The sequence below is a fragment of the Montipora foliosa genome, chromosome 11 (assembly GCF_036669935.1).
Source record: "Montipora foliosa isolate CH-2021 chromosome 11, ASM3666993v2, whole genome shotgun sequence".
Taxonomy (NCBI): Eukaryota; Metazoa; Cnidaria; class Anthozoa; order Scleractinia; family Acroporidae; genus Montipora; species Montipora foliosa.
This window is the reverse complement of record NC_090879.1, coordinates 28354616-28369670: the sequence shown is the minus strand read 5'-3', so window position 1 is coordinate 28369670 and position 15055 is coordinate 28354616. Positions and strand designations below refer to the sequence as shown.

Here is a 15055-nt window from a genome sequence, read left to right as displayed (position 1 = left end):
GGTTTTTTTTTCTTTTTTTCTACTAATAATTGACATTTCAGTTGATTATATAGGCATAAACGTACGTAACGTAAGAACCGTGCGTGTCTGGTCTTGTCTGAGACAGAGGCGAGAGATGGTTTCATGCAGACTGGGACGCCTAAAGTGCTCTGTTGTAAACATGGCGGTTCACGAGTGAAGTTGTCTCTCTGGCCTTTCTGTGGACGAATTCCAGGACCTACTCACACCATCTGGGCAAGTTTTGAAAGCTAAAACCTTCAATCGATGCGTTATTTTGCTGGTAGGACTGGGTGGCCCGACACTTATGAAAAAAACTGTGAAAGGAGAATCGGGAGTCTTCCCTTGTCATGGAATGGCAGAATTACCCAGAATTCTTTTTGGGCATGAGCGAGGCAACTTAAGAAGCACGAGACTGGCCCTCATCCAATGGCTGAAGCGCGGCCAGAGGAAATGATTTCTAGCCAGGTACTCAGGAGTAGGCCTGGTGTGTGCTGTTAACGTAGATTTTGGATTTCTGAACAAGTTTTTATCATAGAAAATTCGCGACAAAGTTGTGCTTTCATTTCGCTGTAATTCTCGTGTCAAAGAAACAGTAAAATAATGTAAATAAGAGAATAACTATATTTATATTTGCAGATTACCTGTCCTCTTACTACGAAAGTCAAGCTCGACATCTCTATGCAATAAGCGCATTCAAAATTTCCTCGTATTACTTGATAAAAGTATGTGGTATTGTTTTGTTTTTTTTTTTGAAAAAAAAGGGTTTTTCTGCTTATATGAAAAATACGTTGTCTCTCCCGTCCCCTTCTTATGCATGATCTTCGCGAAAATTACATTCTGTTCCTCAGTAAACCTGGAACAACCAGTTATGGTCTTAGTTCTCTTTTTTCTTACGTATCAGCTAAGTTGCGGAATGCGCTACCTGATTTTATCCGTACCTATGAGTTTACTGTTTTAAAAGAGAATCCAGGGCCGCATTTTGTACAGCGGCTTTTCTTTTAATGAATATATCTTTAAATATTATGTATTAGTAGGTATCTGTATATGCTATGTATTTTAGCTGTAAAGGTAATGTCTCAAAGATATTAGCTCCTGTAGTTATTCGGAAAAAGCTTATGACTGTATGTATGTTACCTTTAGGAGGGCGCATGCGCACACTTTGTAATCTGCGACTCCAGTGCTTACCATATGACAGATAAAATGACTTTTCTCTGAATATATAAGCCATCTAATTCTTACGCTATATTGACAAGGGCGGTTTGGAGCTGTGAGTAGGCGTGGGATTTGTCACATATGGTTTAGGGGCCGACATATCTCTCCCTCAATGCCGTACCGGGAGGCAAGGTCGGTAGCAGAAAGCAGCGAAGGGCCAACTGCGTCCAAAAGCGATCGCACGGGCCGAAATCCCGGGATGACTCGTTTGGTACGACGCTCCAGCGCCGGTGTCTGGAGGTACTGCGTTTTTCTCTCTTGTTCAAACATTCCGTCAGCGCATGCGCAAATGTTTTTGCTCTTCGATACCTAGCCTACCAAAAAAAAATAACATGCTGGTTTTTTTTCTTTTTTTCTACTAATAATTGACATTTCAGTTGATTATATAGGCATAAACGTACGTAACGTAAGAACCGTGCGTGTCTGGTCTTGTCTGAGACAGAGGCGAGAGATGGTTTCATGCAGACTGGGACGCCTAAAGTGCTCTGTTGTAAACATGGCGGTTCACGAGTGAAGTTGTCTCTCTGGCCTTTCTGTGGACGAATTCCAGGACCTACTGACACCATCTGGGCAAGTTTTGAAAGCTAAAACCTTCAATCGATGCGTTATTTTGCTGGTAGGACTGGGTGGCCCGACACTTATGAAAAAAACTGTGAAAGGAGAATCGGGAGTCTTCCCTTGTCATGGAATGGCAGAATTACCCAGAATTCTTTTTGGGCATGAGCGAGGCAACTTAAGAAGCACGAGACTGGCCCTCATCCAATGGCTGAAGCGCGGCCAGAGGAAATGATTTCTAGCCAGGTACTCAGGAGTAGGCCTGGTGTGTGCTGTTAACGTAGATTTTGGATTTCTGAACAAGTTTTTATCATAGAAAATTCGCGACAAAGTTGTGCTTTCATTTCGCTGTAATTCTCGTGTCAAAGAAACAGTAAAATAATGTAAATAAGAGAATAACTATATTTATATTTGCAGATTACCTGTCCTCTTACTACGAAAGTCAAGCTCGACATCTCTATGCAATAAGCGCATTCAAAATTTCCTCGTATTACTTGATAAAAGTATGTGGTATTGTTTTTGTTTTTTTTTTGAAAAAAAGGGTTTTTCTGCTTATATGAAAAATACGTTGTCTCTCCCGTCCCCTTCTTATGCATGATCTTCGCGAAAATTACATTCTGTTCCTCAGTAAACCTGGAACAACCAGTTATGGTCTTAGTTCTCTTTTTTCTTACGTATCAGCTAAGTTGCGGAATGCGCTACCTGATTTTATCCGTACCTATGAGTTTACTGGTTTTAAAAGAGAATCCAGGGCCGCATTTTGTACAGCGGCTTTTCTTTTTAATGAATATATCTTTAAATATTATGTATTTAGTAGGTATCTGTATATGCTATGTATTTTAGCTGTAAAGGTAATGTCTCAAAGATATTAGCTCCTGTAGTTATTCGGAAAAAGCTTATGACTGTATGTATGTTACCTTTAGGAGGGCGCATGCGCACACTTTGTAATCTGCGACTCCAGTGCTTACCATATGACAGATAAAATGACTTTTCTCTGAATATATAAGCCATCTAATTCTTACGCTATATTGACAAGGGCGGTTTGGAGCTGTGAGTAGGCGTGGGATTTGTCACATATGGTTTAGGGGCCGACATATCTCTCCCTCAATGCCGTACCGGGAGGCAAGGTCGGTAGCAGAAAGCAGCGAAGGGCCAACTGCGTCCAAAAGCGATCGCACGGGCCGAAATCCCGGGATGACTCGTTTGGTACGACGCTCCAGCGCCGGTGTCTGGAGGTACTGCGTTTTTCTCTCTTGTTCAAACATTCCGTCAGCGCATGCGCAAATGTTTTTGCTCTTCGATACCTAGCCTACCAAAAAAAAAATAACATGCTGGTTTTTTTTTATTTTTTTCTACTAATAATTGACATTTCAGTTGATTATATAGGCATAAACGTACGTAACGTAAGAACCGTGCGTGTCTGGTCTTGTCTGAGACAGAGGCGAGAGATGGTTTCATGCAGACTGGGACGCCTAAAGTGCTCTGTTGTAAACATGGCGGTTCACGAGTGAAGTTGTCTCTCTGGCCTTTCTGTGGACGAATTCCAGGACCTACTGACACCATCTGGGCAAGTTTTGAAAGCTAAAACCTTCAATCGATGCGTTATTTTGCTGGTAGGACTGGGTGGCCCGACACTTATGAAAAAAACTGTGAAAGGAGAATCGGGAGTCTTCCCTTGTCATGGAATGGCAGAATTACCCAGAATTCTTTTTGGGCATGAGCGAGGCAACTTAAGAAGCACGAGACTGGCCCTCATCCAATGGCTGAAGCGCGGCCAGAGGAAATGATTTCTAGCCAGGTACTCAGGAGTAGGCCTGGTGTGTGCTGTTAACGTAGATTTTGGATTTCTGAACAAGTTTTTATCATAGAAAATTCGCGACAAAGTTGTGCTTTCATTTCGCTGTAATTCTCGTGTCAAAGAAACAGTAAAATAATGTAAATAAGAGAATAACTATATTTATATTTGCAGATTACCTGTCCTCTTACTACGAAAGTCAAGCTCGACATCTCTATGCAATAAGCGCATTCAAAATTTCCTCGTATTACTTGATAAAAGTATGTGGTATTGTTTTTGTTTTTTTTTTTGAAAAAAAGGGTTTTTCTGCTTATATGAAAAATACGTTGTCTCTCCCGTCCCCTTCTTATGCATGATCTTCGCGAAAATTACATTCTGTTCCTCAGTAAACCTGGAACAACCAGTTATGGTCTTAGTTCTCTTTTTTCTTACGTATCAGCTAAGTTGCGGAATGCGCTACCTGATTTTATCCGTACCTATGAGTTTACTGGTTTTAAAAGAGAATCCAGGGCCGCATTTTGTACAGCGGCTTTTCTTTTTAATGAATATATCTTTAAATATTATGTATTTAGTAGGTATCTGTATATGCTATGTATTTTAGCTGTAAAGGTAATGTCTCAAAGATATTAGCTCCTGTAGTTATTCGGAAAAAGCTTATGACTGTATGTATGTTACCTTTAGGAGGGCGCATGCGCACACTTTGTAATCTGCGACTCCAGTGCTTACCATATGACAGATAAAATGACTTTTCTCTGAATATATAAGCCATCTAATTCTTACGCTATATTGACAAGGGCGGTTTGGAGCTGTGAGTAGGCGTGGGATTTGTCACATATGGTTTAGGGGCCGACATATCTCTCCCTCAATGCCGTACCGGGAGGCAAGGTCGGTAGCAGAAAGCAGCGAAGGGCCAACTGCGTCCAAAAGCGATCGCACGGGCCGAAATCCCGGGATGACTCGTTTGGTACGACGCTCCAGCGCCGGTGTCTGGAGGTACTGCGTTTTTCTCTCTTGTTCAAACATTCCGTCAGCGCATGCGCAAATGTTTTTGCTCTTCGATACCTAGCCTTACAAAAAAAAAATAACATGCTGGTTTTTTTTTCTTTTTTTCTACTAATAATTGACATTTCAGTTGATTATATAGGCATAAACGTACGTAACGTAAGAACCGTGCGTGTCTGGTCTTGTCTGAGACAGAGGCGAGAGATGGTTTCATGCAGACTGGGACGCCTAAAGTGCTCTGTTGTAAACATGGCGGTTCACGAGTGAAGTTGTCTCTCTGGCCTTTCTGTGGACGAATTCCAGGACCTACTGACACCATCTGGGCAAGTTTTGAAAGCTAAAACCTTCAATCGATGCGTTATTTTGCTGGTAGGACTGGGTGGCCCGACACTTATGAAAAAAACTGTGAAAGGAGAATCGGGAGTCTTCCCTTGTCATGGAATGGCAGAATTACCCAGAATTCTTTTTGGGCATGAGCGAGGCAACTTAAGAAGCACGAGACTGGCCCTCATCCAATGGCTGAAGCGCGGCCAGAGGAAATGATTTCTAGCCAGGTACTCAGGAGTAGGCCTGGTGTGTGCTGTTAACGTAGATTTTGGATTTCTGAACAAGTTTTTATCATAGAAAATTCGCGACAAAGTTGTGCTTTCATTTCGCTGTAATTCTCGTGTCAAAGAAACAGTAAAATAATGTAAATAAGAGAATAACTATATTTATATTTGCAGATTACCTGTCCTCTTACTACGAAAGTCAAGCTCGACATCTCTATGCAATAAGCGCATTCAAAATTTCCTCGTATTACTTGATAAAAGTATGTGGTATTGTTTTTGTTTTTTTTTTGAAAAAAAGGGTTTTTCTGCTTATATGAAAAATACGTTGTCTCTCCCGTCCCCTTCTTATGCATGATCTTCGCGAAAATTACATTCTGTTCCTCAATAAACCTGGAACAACCAGTTATGGTCTTAGTTCTCTTTTTTCTTACGTATCAGCTAAGTTGCGGAATGCGCTACCTGATTTTATCCGTACCTATGAGTTTACTGGTTTTAAAAGAGAATCCAGGGCCGCATTTTGTAGAGCGGCTTTTCTTTTTAATGAATATATCTTTAAATATTATGTATTTAGTAGGTATCTGTATATGCTATGTATTTTAGCTGTAAAGGTAATGTCTCAAAGATATTAGCTCCTGTAGTTATTCGGAAAAAGCTTATGACTGTATGTATGTTACCTTTAGGAGGGCGCATGCGCACACTTTGTAATCTGCGACTCCAGTGCTTACCATATGACAGATAAAATGACTTTTCTCTGAATATATAAGCCATCTAATTCTTACGCTATATTGACAAGGGCGGTTTGGAGCTGTGAGTAGGCGTGGGATTTGTCACATATGGTTTAGGGGCCGACATATCTCTCCCTCAATGCCGTACCGGGAGGCAAGGTCGGTAGCAGAAAGCAGCGAAGGGCCAACTGCGTCCAAAAGCGATCGCACGGGCCGAAATCCCGGGATGACTCGTTTGGTACGACGCTCCAGCGCCGGTGTCTGGAGGTACTGCGTTTTTCTCTCTTGTTCAAACATTCCGTCAGCGCATGCGCAAATGTTTTTGCTCTTCGATACCTAGCCTACCAAAAAAAAAATAACATGCTGGTTTTTTTTTCTTTTTTTCTACTAATAATTGACATTTCAGTTGATTTATAGGCATAAACGTACGTAACGTAAGAACCGTGCGTGTCTGGTCTTGTCTGAGACAGAGGCGAGAGATGGTTTCATGCAGACTGGGACGCCTAAAGTGCTCTGTTGTAAACATGGCGGTTCACGAGTGAAGTTGTCTCTCTGGCCTTTCTGTGGACGAATTCCAGGACCTACTGACACCATCTGGGCAAGTTTTGAAAGCTAAAACCTTCAATCGATGCGTTATTTTGCTGGTAGGACTGGGTGGCCCGACACTTATGAAAAAAACTGTGAAAGGAGAATCGGGAGTCTTCCCTTGTCATGGAATGGCAGAATTACCCAGAATTCTTTTTGGGCATGAGCGAGGCAACTTAAGAAGCACGAGACTGGCCCTCATCCAATGGCTGAAGCGCGGCCAGAGGAAATGATTTCTAGCCAGGTACTCAGGAGTAGGCCTGGTGTGTGCTGTTAACGTAGATTTTGGATTTCTGAACAAGTTTTTATCATAGAAAATTCGCGACAAAGTTGTGCTTTCATTTCGCTGTAATTCTCGTGTCAAAGAAACAGTAAAATAATGTAAATAAGAGAATAACTATATTTATATTTGCAGATTACCTGTCCTCTTACTACGAAAGTCAAGCTCGACATCTCTATGCAATAAGCGCATTCAAAATTTCCTCGTATTACTTGATAAAAGTATGTGGTATTGTTTTTGTTTTTTTTTTTGAAAAAAAGGGTTTTTCTGCTTATATGAAAAATACGTTGTCTCTCCCGTCCCCTTCTTATGCATGATCTTCGCGAAAATTACATTCTGTTCCTCAATAAACCTGGAACAACCAGTTATGGTCTTAGTTCTCTTTTTTCTTACGTATCAGCTAAGTTGCGGAATGCGCTACCTGATTTTATCCGTACCTATGAGTTTACTGGTTTTAAAAGAGAATCCAGGGCCGCATTTTGTAGAGCGGCTTTTCTTTTTAATGAATATATCTTTAAATATTATGTATTTAGTAGGTATCTGTATATGCTATGTATTTTAGCTGTAAAGGTAATGTCTCAAAGATATTAGCTCCTGTAGTTATTCGGAAAAAGCTTATGACTGTATGTATGTTACCTTTAGGAGGGCGCATGCGCACACTTTGTAATCTGCGACTCCAGTGCTTACCATATGACAGATAAAATGACTTTTCTCTGAATATATAAGCCATCTAATTCTTACGCTATATTGACAAGGGCGGTTTGGAGCTGTGAGTAGGCGTGGGATTTGTCACATATGGTTTAGGGGCCGACATATCTCTCCCTCAATGCCGTACCGGGAGGCAAGGTCGGTAGCAGAAAGCAGCGAAGGGCCAACTGCGTCCAAAAGCGATCGCACGGGCCGAAATCCCGGGATGACTCGTTTGGTACGACGCTCCAGCGCCGGTGTCTGGAGGTACTGCGTTTTTCTCTCTTGTTCAAACATTCCGTCAGCGCATGCGCAAATGTTTTTGCTCTTCGATACCTAGCCTACCAAAAAAAAATAACATGCTGGTTTTTTTTTCTTTTTTTCTACTAATAATTGACATTTCAGTTGATTATATAGGCATAAACGTACGTAACGTAAGAACCGTGCGTGTCTGGTCTTGTCTGAGACAGAGGCGAGAGATGGTTTCATGCAGACTGGGACGCCTAAAGTGCTCTGTTGTAAACATGGCGGTTCACGAGTGAAGTTGTCTCTCTGGCCTTTCTGTGGACGAATTCCAGGACCTACTGACACCATCTGGGCAAGTTTTGAAAGCTAAAACCTTCAATCGATGCGTTATTTTGCTGGTAGGACTGGGTGGCCCGACACTTATGAAAAAAACTGTGAAAGGAGAATCGGGAGTCTTCCCTTGTCATGGAATGGCAGAATTACCCAGAATTCTTTTTGGGCATGAGCGAGGCAACTTAAGAAGCACGAGACTGGCCCTCATCCAATGGCTGAAGCGCGGCCAGAGGAAATGATTTCTAGCCAGGTACTCAGGAGTAGGCCTGGTGTGTGCTGTTAACGTAGATTTTGGATTTCTGAACAAGTTTTTATCATAGAAAATTCGCGACAAAGTTGTGCTTTCATTTCGCTGTAATTCTCGTGTCAAAGAAACAGTAAAATAATGTAAATAAGAGAATAACTATATTTATATTTGCAGATTACCTGTCCTCTTACTACGAAAGTCAAGCTCGACATCTCTATGCAATAAGCGCATTCAAAATTTCCTCGTATTACTTGATAAAAGTATGTGGTATTGTTTTTGTTTTTTTTTTGAAAAAAAGGGTTTTTCTGCTTATATGAAAAATACGTTGTCTCTCCCGTCCCCTTCTTATGCATGATCTTCGCGAAAATTACATTCTGTTCCTCAATAAACCTGGAACAACCAGTTATGGTCTTAGTTCTCTTTTTTCTTACGTATCAGCTAAGTTGCGGAATGCGCTACCTGATTTTATCCGTACCTATGAGTTTACTGGTTTTAAAAGAGAATCCAGGGCCGCATTTTGTAGAGCGGCTTTTCTTTTTAATGAATATATCTTTAAATATTATGTATTTAGTAGGTATCTGTATATGCTATGTATTTTAGCTGTAAAGGTAATGTCTCAAAGATATTAGCTCCTGTAGTTATTCGGAAAAAGCTTATGACTGTATGTATGTTACCTTTAGGAGGGCGCATGCGCACACTTTGTAATCTGCGACTCCAGTGCTTACCATATGACAGATAAAATGACTTTTCTCTGAATATATAAGCCATCTAATTCTTACGCTATATTGACAAGGGCGGTTTGGAGCTGTGAGTAGGCGTGGGATTTGTCACATATGGTTTAGGGGCCGACATATCTCTCCCTCAATGCCGTACCGGGAGGCAAGGTCGGTAGCAGAAAGCAGCGAAGGGCCAACTGCGTCCAAAAGCGATCGCACGGGCCGAAATCCCGGGATGACTCGTTTGGTACGACGCTCCAGCGCCGGTGTCTGGAGGTACTGCGTTTTTCTCTCTTGTTCAAACATTCCGTCAGCGCATGCGCAAATGTTTTTGCTCTTCGATACCTAGCCTACCAAAAAAAAAATAACATGCTGGTTTTTTTTTCTTTTTTTCTACTAATAATTGACATTTCAGTTGATTATATAGGCATAAACGTACGTAACGTAAGAACCGTGCGTGTCTGGTCTTGTCTGAGACAGAGGCGAGAGATGGTTTCATGCAGACTGGGACGCCTAAAGTGCTCTGTTGTAAACATGGCGGTTCACGAGTGAAGTTGTCTCTCTGGCCTTTCTGTGGACGAATTCCAGGACCTACTGACACCATCTGGGCAAGTTTTGAAAGCTAAAACCTTCAATCGATGCGTTATTTTGCTGGTAGGACTGGGTGGCCCGACACTTATGAAAAAAACTGTGAAAGGAGAATCGGGAGTCTTCCCTTGTCATGGAATGGCAGAATTACCCAGAATTCTTTTTGGGCATGAGCGAGGCAACTTAAGAAGCACGAGACTGGCCCTCATCCAATGGCTGAAGCGCGGCCAGAGGAAATGATTTCTAGCCAGGTACTCAGGAGTAGGCCTGGTGTGTGCTGTTAACGTAGATTTTGGATTTCTGAACAAGTTTTTATCATAGAAAATTCGCGACAAAGTTGTGCTTTCATTTCGCTGTAATTCTCGTGTCAAAGAAACAGTAAAATAATGTAAATAAGAGAATAACTATATTTATATTTGCAGATTACCTGTCCTCTTACTACGAAAGTCAAGCTCGACATCTCTATGCAATAAGCGCATTCAAAATTTCCTCGTATTACTTGATAAAAGTATGTGGTATTGTTTTTGTTTTTTTTTTTGAAAAAAAGGGTTTTTCTGCTTATATGAAAAATACGTTGTCTCTCCCGTCCCCTTCTTATGCATGATCTTCGCGAAAATTACATTCTGTTCCTCAATAAACCTGGAACAACCAGTTATGGTCTTAGTTCTCTTTTTTCTTACGTATCAGCTAAGTTGCGGAATGCGCTACCTGATTTTATCCGTACCTATGAGTTTACTGGTTTTAAAAGAGAATCCAGGGCCGCATTTTGTAGAGCGGCTTTTCTTTTTAATGAATATATCTTTAAATATTATGTATTTAGTAGGTATCTGTATATGCTATGTATTTTAGCTGTAAAGGTAATGTCTCAAAGATATTAGCTCCTGTAGTTATTCGGAAAAAGCTTATGACTGTATGTATGTTACCTTTAGGAGGGCGCATGCGCACACTTTGTAATCTGCGACTCCAGTGCTTACCATATGACAGATAAAATGACTTTTCTCTGAATATATAAGCCATCTAATTCTTACGCTATATTGACAAGGGCGGTTTGGAGCTGTGAGTAGGCGTGGGATTTGTCACATATGGTTTAGGGGCCGACATATCTCTCCCTCAATGCCGTACCGGGAGGCAAGGTCGGTAGCAGAAAGCAGCGAAGGGCCAACTGCGTCCAAAAGCGATCGCACGGGCCGAAATCCCGGGATGACTCGTTTGGTACGACGCTCCAGCGCCGGTGTCTGGAGGTACTGCGTTTTTCTCTCTTGTTCAAACATTCCGTCAGCGCATGCGCAAATGTTTTTGCTCTTCGATACCTAGCCTACCAAAAAAAAAAATAACATGCTGGTTTTTTTTTCTTTTTTTCTACTAATAATTGACATTTCAGTTGATTATATAGGCATAAACGTACGTAACGTAAGAACCGTGCGTGTCTGGTCTTGTCTGAGACAGAGGCGAGAGATGGTTTCATGCAGACTGGGACGCCTAAAGTGCTCTGTTGTAAACATGGCGGTTCACGAGTGAAGTTGTCTCTCTGGCCTTTCTGTGGACGAATTCCAGGACCTACTGACACCATCTGGGCAAGTTTTGAAAGCTAAAACCTTCAATCGATGCGTTATTTTGCTGGTAGGACTGGGTGGCCCGACACTTATGAAAAAAACTGTGAAAGGAGAATCGGGAGTCTTCCCTTGTCATGGAATGGCAGAATTACCCAGAATTCTTTTTGGGCATGAGCGAGGCAACTTAAGAAGCACGAGACTGGCCCTCATCCAATGGCTGAAGCGCGGCCAGAGGAAATGATTTCTAGCCAGGTACTCAGGAGTAGGCCTGGTGTGTGCTGTTAACGTAGATTTTGGATTTCTGAACAAGTTTTTATCATAGAAAATTCGCGACAAAGTTGTGCTTTCATTTCGCTGTAATTCTCGTGTCAAAGAAACAGTAAAATAATGTAAATAAGAGAATAACTATATTTATATTTGCAGATTACCTGTCCTCTTACTACGAAAGTCAAGCTCGACATCTCTATGCAATAAGCGCATTCAAAATTTCCTCGTATTACTTGATAAAAGTATGTGGTATTGTTTTTGTTTTTTTTTTTGAAAAAAGGGTTTTTCTGCTTATATGAAAAATACGTTGTCTCTCCCGTCCCCTTCTTATGCATGATCTTCGCGAAAATTACATTCTGTTCCTCAATAAACCTGGAACAACCAGTTATGGTCTTAGTTCTCTTTTTTCTTACGTATCAGCTAAGTTGCGGAATGCGCTACCTGATTTTATCCGTACCTATGAGTTTACTGGTTTTAAAAGAGAATCCAGGGCCGCATTTTGTAGAGCGGCTTTTCTTTTTAATGAATATATCTTTAAATATTATGTATTTAGTAGGTATCTGTATATGCTATGTATTTTAGCTGTAAAGGTAATGTCTCAAAGATATTAGCTCCTGTAGTTATTCGGAAAAAGCTTATGACTGTATGTATGTTACCTTTAGGAGGGCGCATGCGCACACTTTGTAATCTGCGACTCCAGTGCTTACCATATGACAGATAAAATGACTTTTCTCTGAATATATAAGCCATCTAATTCTTACGCTATATTGACAAGGGCGGTTTGGAGCTGTGAGTAGGCGTGGGATTTGTCACATATGGTTTAGGGGCCGACATATCTCTCCCTCAATGCCGTACCGGGAGGCAAGGTCGGTAGCAGAAAGCAGCGAAGGGCCAACTGCGTCCAAAAGCGATCGCACGGGCCGAAATCCCGGGATGACTCGTTTGGTACGACGCTCCAGCGCCGGTGTCTGGAGGTACTGCGTTTTTCTCTCTTGTTCAAACATTCCGTCAGCGCATGCGCAAATGTTTTTGCTCTTCGATACCTAGCCTACCAAAAAAAAATAACATGCTGGTTTTTTTTTCTTTTTTTCTACTAATAATTGACATTTCAGTTGATTTTATAGGCATAAACGTACGTAACGTAAGAACCGTGCGTGTCTGGTCTTGTCTGAGACAGAGGCGAGAGATGGTTTCATGCAGACTGGGACGCCTAAAGTGCTCTGTTGTAAACATGGCGGTTCACGAGTGAAGTTGTCTCTCTGGCCTTTCTGTGGACGAATTCCAGGACCTACTGACACCATCTGGGCAAGTTTTGAAAGCTAAAACCTTCAATCGATGCGTTATTTTGCTGGTAGGACTGGGTGGCCCGACACTTATGAAAAAAACTGTGAAAGGAGAATCGGGAGTCTTCCCTTGTCATGGAATGGCAGAATTACCCAGAATTCTTTTTGGGCATGAGCGAGGCAACTTAAGAAGCACGAGACTGGCCCTCATCCAATGGCTGAAGCGCGGCCAGAGGAAATGATTTCTAGCCAGGTACTCAGGAGTAGGCCTGGTGTGTGCTGTTAACGTAGATTTTGGATTTCTGAACAAGTTTTTATCATAGAAAATTCGCGACAAAGTTGTGCTTTCATTTCGCTGTAATTCTCGTGTCAAAGAAACAGTAAAATAATGTAAATAAGAGAATAACTATATTTATATTTGCAGATTACCTGTCCTCTTACTACGAAAGTCAAGCTCGACATCTCTATGCAATAAGCGCATTCAAAATTTCCTCGTATTACTTGATAAAAGTATGTGGTATTGTTTTTGTTTTTTTTTTTGAAAAAAAGGGTTTTTCTGCTTATATGAAAAATACGTTGTCTCTCCCGTCCCCTTCTTATGCATGATCTTCGCGAAAATTACATTCTGTTCCTCAATAAACCTGGAACAACCAGTTATGGTCTTAGTTCTCTTTTTTCTTACGTATCAGCTAAGTTGCGGAATGCGCTACCTGATTTTATCCGTACCTATGAGTTTACTGGTTTTAAAAGAGAATCCAGGGCCGCATTTTGTAGAGCGGCTTTTCTTTTTAATGAATATATCTTTAAATATTATGTATTTAGTAGGTATCTGTATATGCTATGTATTTTAGCTGTAAAGGTAATGTCTCAAAGATATTAGCTCCTGTAGTTATTCGGAAAAAGCTTATGACTGTATGTATGTTACCTTTAGGAGGGCGCATGCGCACACTTTGTAATCTGCGACTCCAGTGCTTACCATATGACAGATAAAATGACTTTTCTCTGAATATATAAGCCATCTAATTCTTACGCTATATTGACAAGGGCGGTTTGGAGCTGTGAGTAGGCGTGGGATTTGTCACATATGGTTTAGGGGCCGACATATCTCTCCCTCAATGCCGTACCGGGAGGCAAGGTCGGTAGCAGAAAGCAGCGAAGGGCCAACTGCGTCCAAAAGCGATCGCACGGGCCGAAATCCCGGGATGACTCGTTTGGTACGACGCTCCAGCGCCGGTGTCTGGAGGTACTGCGTTTTTCTCTCTTGTTCAAACATTCCGTCAGCGCATGCGCAAATGTTTTTGCTCTTCGATACCTAGCCTACCAAAAAAAAAATAACATGCTGGTTTTTTTTTCTTTTTTTCTACTAATAATTGACATTTCAGTTGATTTTATAGGCATAAACGTACGTAACGTAAGAACCGTGCGTGTCTGGTCTTGTCTGAGACAGAGGCGAGAGATGGTTTCATGCAGACTGGGACGCCTAAAGTGCTCTGTTGTAAACATGGCGGTTCACGAGTGAAGTTGTCTCTCTGGCCTTTCTGTGGACGAATTCCAGGACCTACTGACACCATCTGGGCAAGTTTTGAAAGCTAAAACCTTCAATCGATGCGTTATTTTGCTGGTAGGACTGGGTGGCCCGACACTTATGAAAAAAACTGTGAAAGGAGAATCGGGAGTCTTCCCTTGTCATGGAATGGCAGAATTACCCAGAATTCTTTTTGGGCATGAGCGAGGCAACTTAAGAAGCACGAGACTGGCCCTCATCCAATGGCTGAAGCGCGGCCAGAGGAAATGATTTCTAGCCAGGTACTCAGGAGTAGGCCTGGTGTGTGCTGTTAACGTAGATTTTGGATTTCTGAACAAGTTTTTATCATAGAAAATTCGCGACAAAGTTGTGCTTTCATTTCGCTGTAATTCTCGTGTCAAAGAAACAGTAAAATAATGTAAATAAGAGAATAACTATATTTATATTTGCAGATTACCTGTCCTCTTACTACGAAAGTCAAGCTCGATATCTCTATGCAATAAGCGCATTCAAAATTTCCTCGTATTACTTGATAAAAGTATGTGGTATTGTTTTTGTTTTTTTTTTTTGAAAAAAAGGGTTTTTCTGCTTATATGAAAAATACGTTGTCTCTCCCGTCCCCTTCTTATGCATGATCTTCGCGAAAATTACATTCTGTTCCTCAATAAACCTGGAACAACCAGTTATGGTCTTAGTTCTCTTTTTTCTTACGTATCAGCTAAGTTGCGGAATGCGCTACCTGATTTTATCCGTACCTATGAGTTTACTGGTTTTAAAAGAGAATCCAGGGCCGCATTTTGTAGAGCGGCTTTTCTTTTTAATGAATATATCTTTAAATATTATGTATTTAGTAGGTATCTGTATATGCTATGTATTTTAGCTGTAAAGGTAATGTCTCAAAGATA

General features: G+C 41.3%; 1 long non-coding RNA gene across 16 annotated transcripts; it reads left to right on the top strand.

Annotated features, from left to right (window-relative positions):
• Positions 1 to 143: 143 nt before the first annotated feature.
• Positions 144 to 14792, top strand: LOC137977537 (uncharacterized). Of its 16 annotated transcripts, none has more exons than XR_011117823.1 (11): positions 144 to 465; positions 637 to 722; positions 1602 to 2270; positions 3154 to 3822; positions 4707 to 5375; positions 6258 to 6926; positions 7810 to 8478; positions 9362 to 10030; positions 10916 to 11584; positions 12455 to 13135; positions 14008 to 14792. It is a non-coding gene; the product is annotated as an uncharacterized lncRNA (long non-coding RNA). The 16 variants fall into 16 exon arrangements; XR_011117826.1 differs by having other exon boundaries at positions 144 to 722; positions 1602 to 2013; positions 2185 to 2270; XR_011117829.1 differs by having other exon boundaries at positions 144 to 722; positions 3154 to 3565; positions 3737 to 3822.
• Positions 14793 to 15055: the final 263 nt, after the last annotated feature.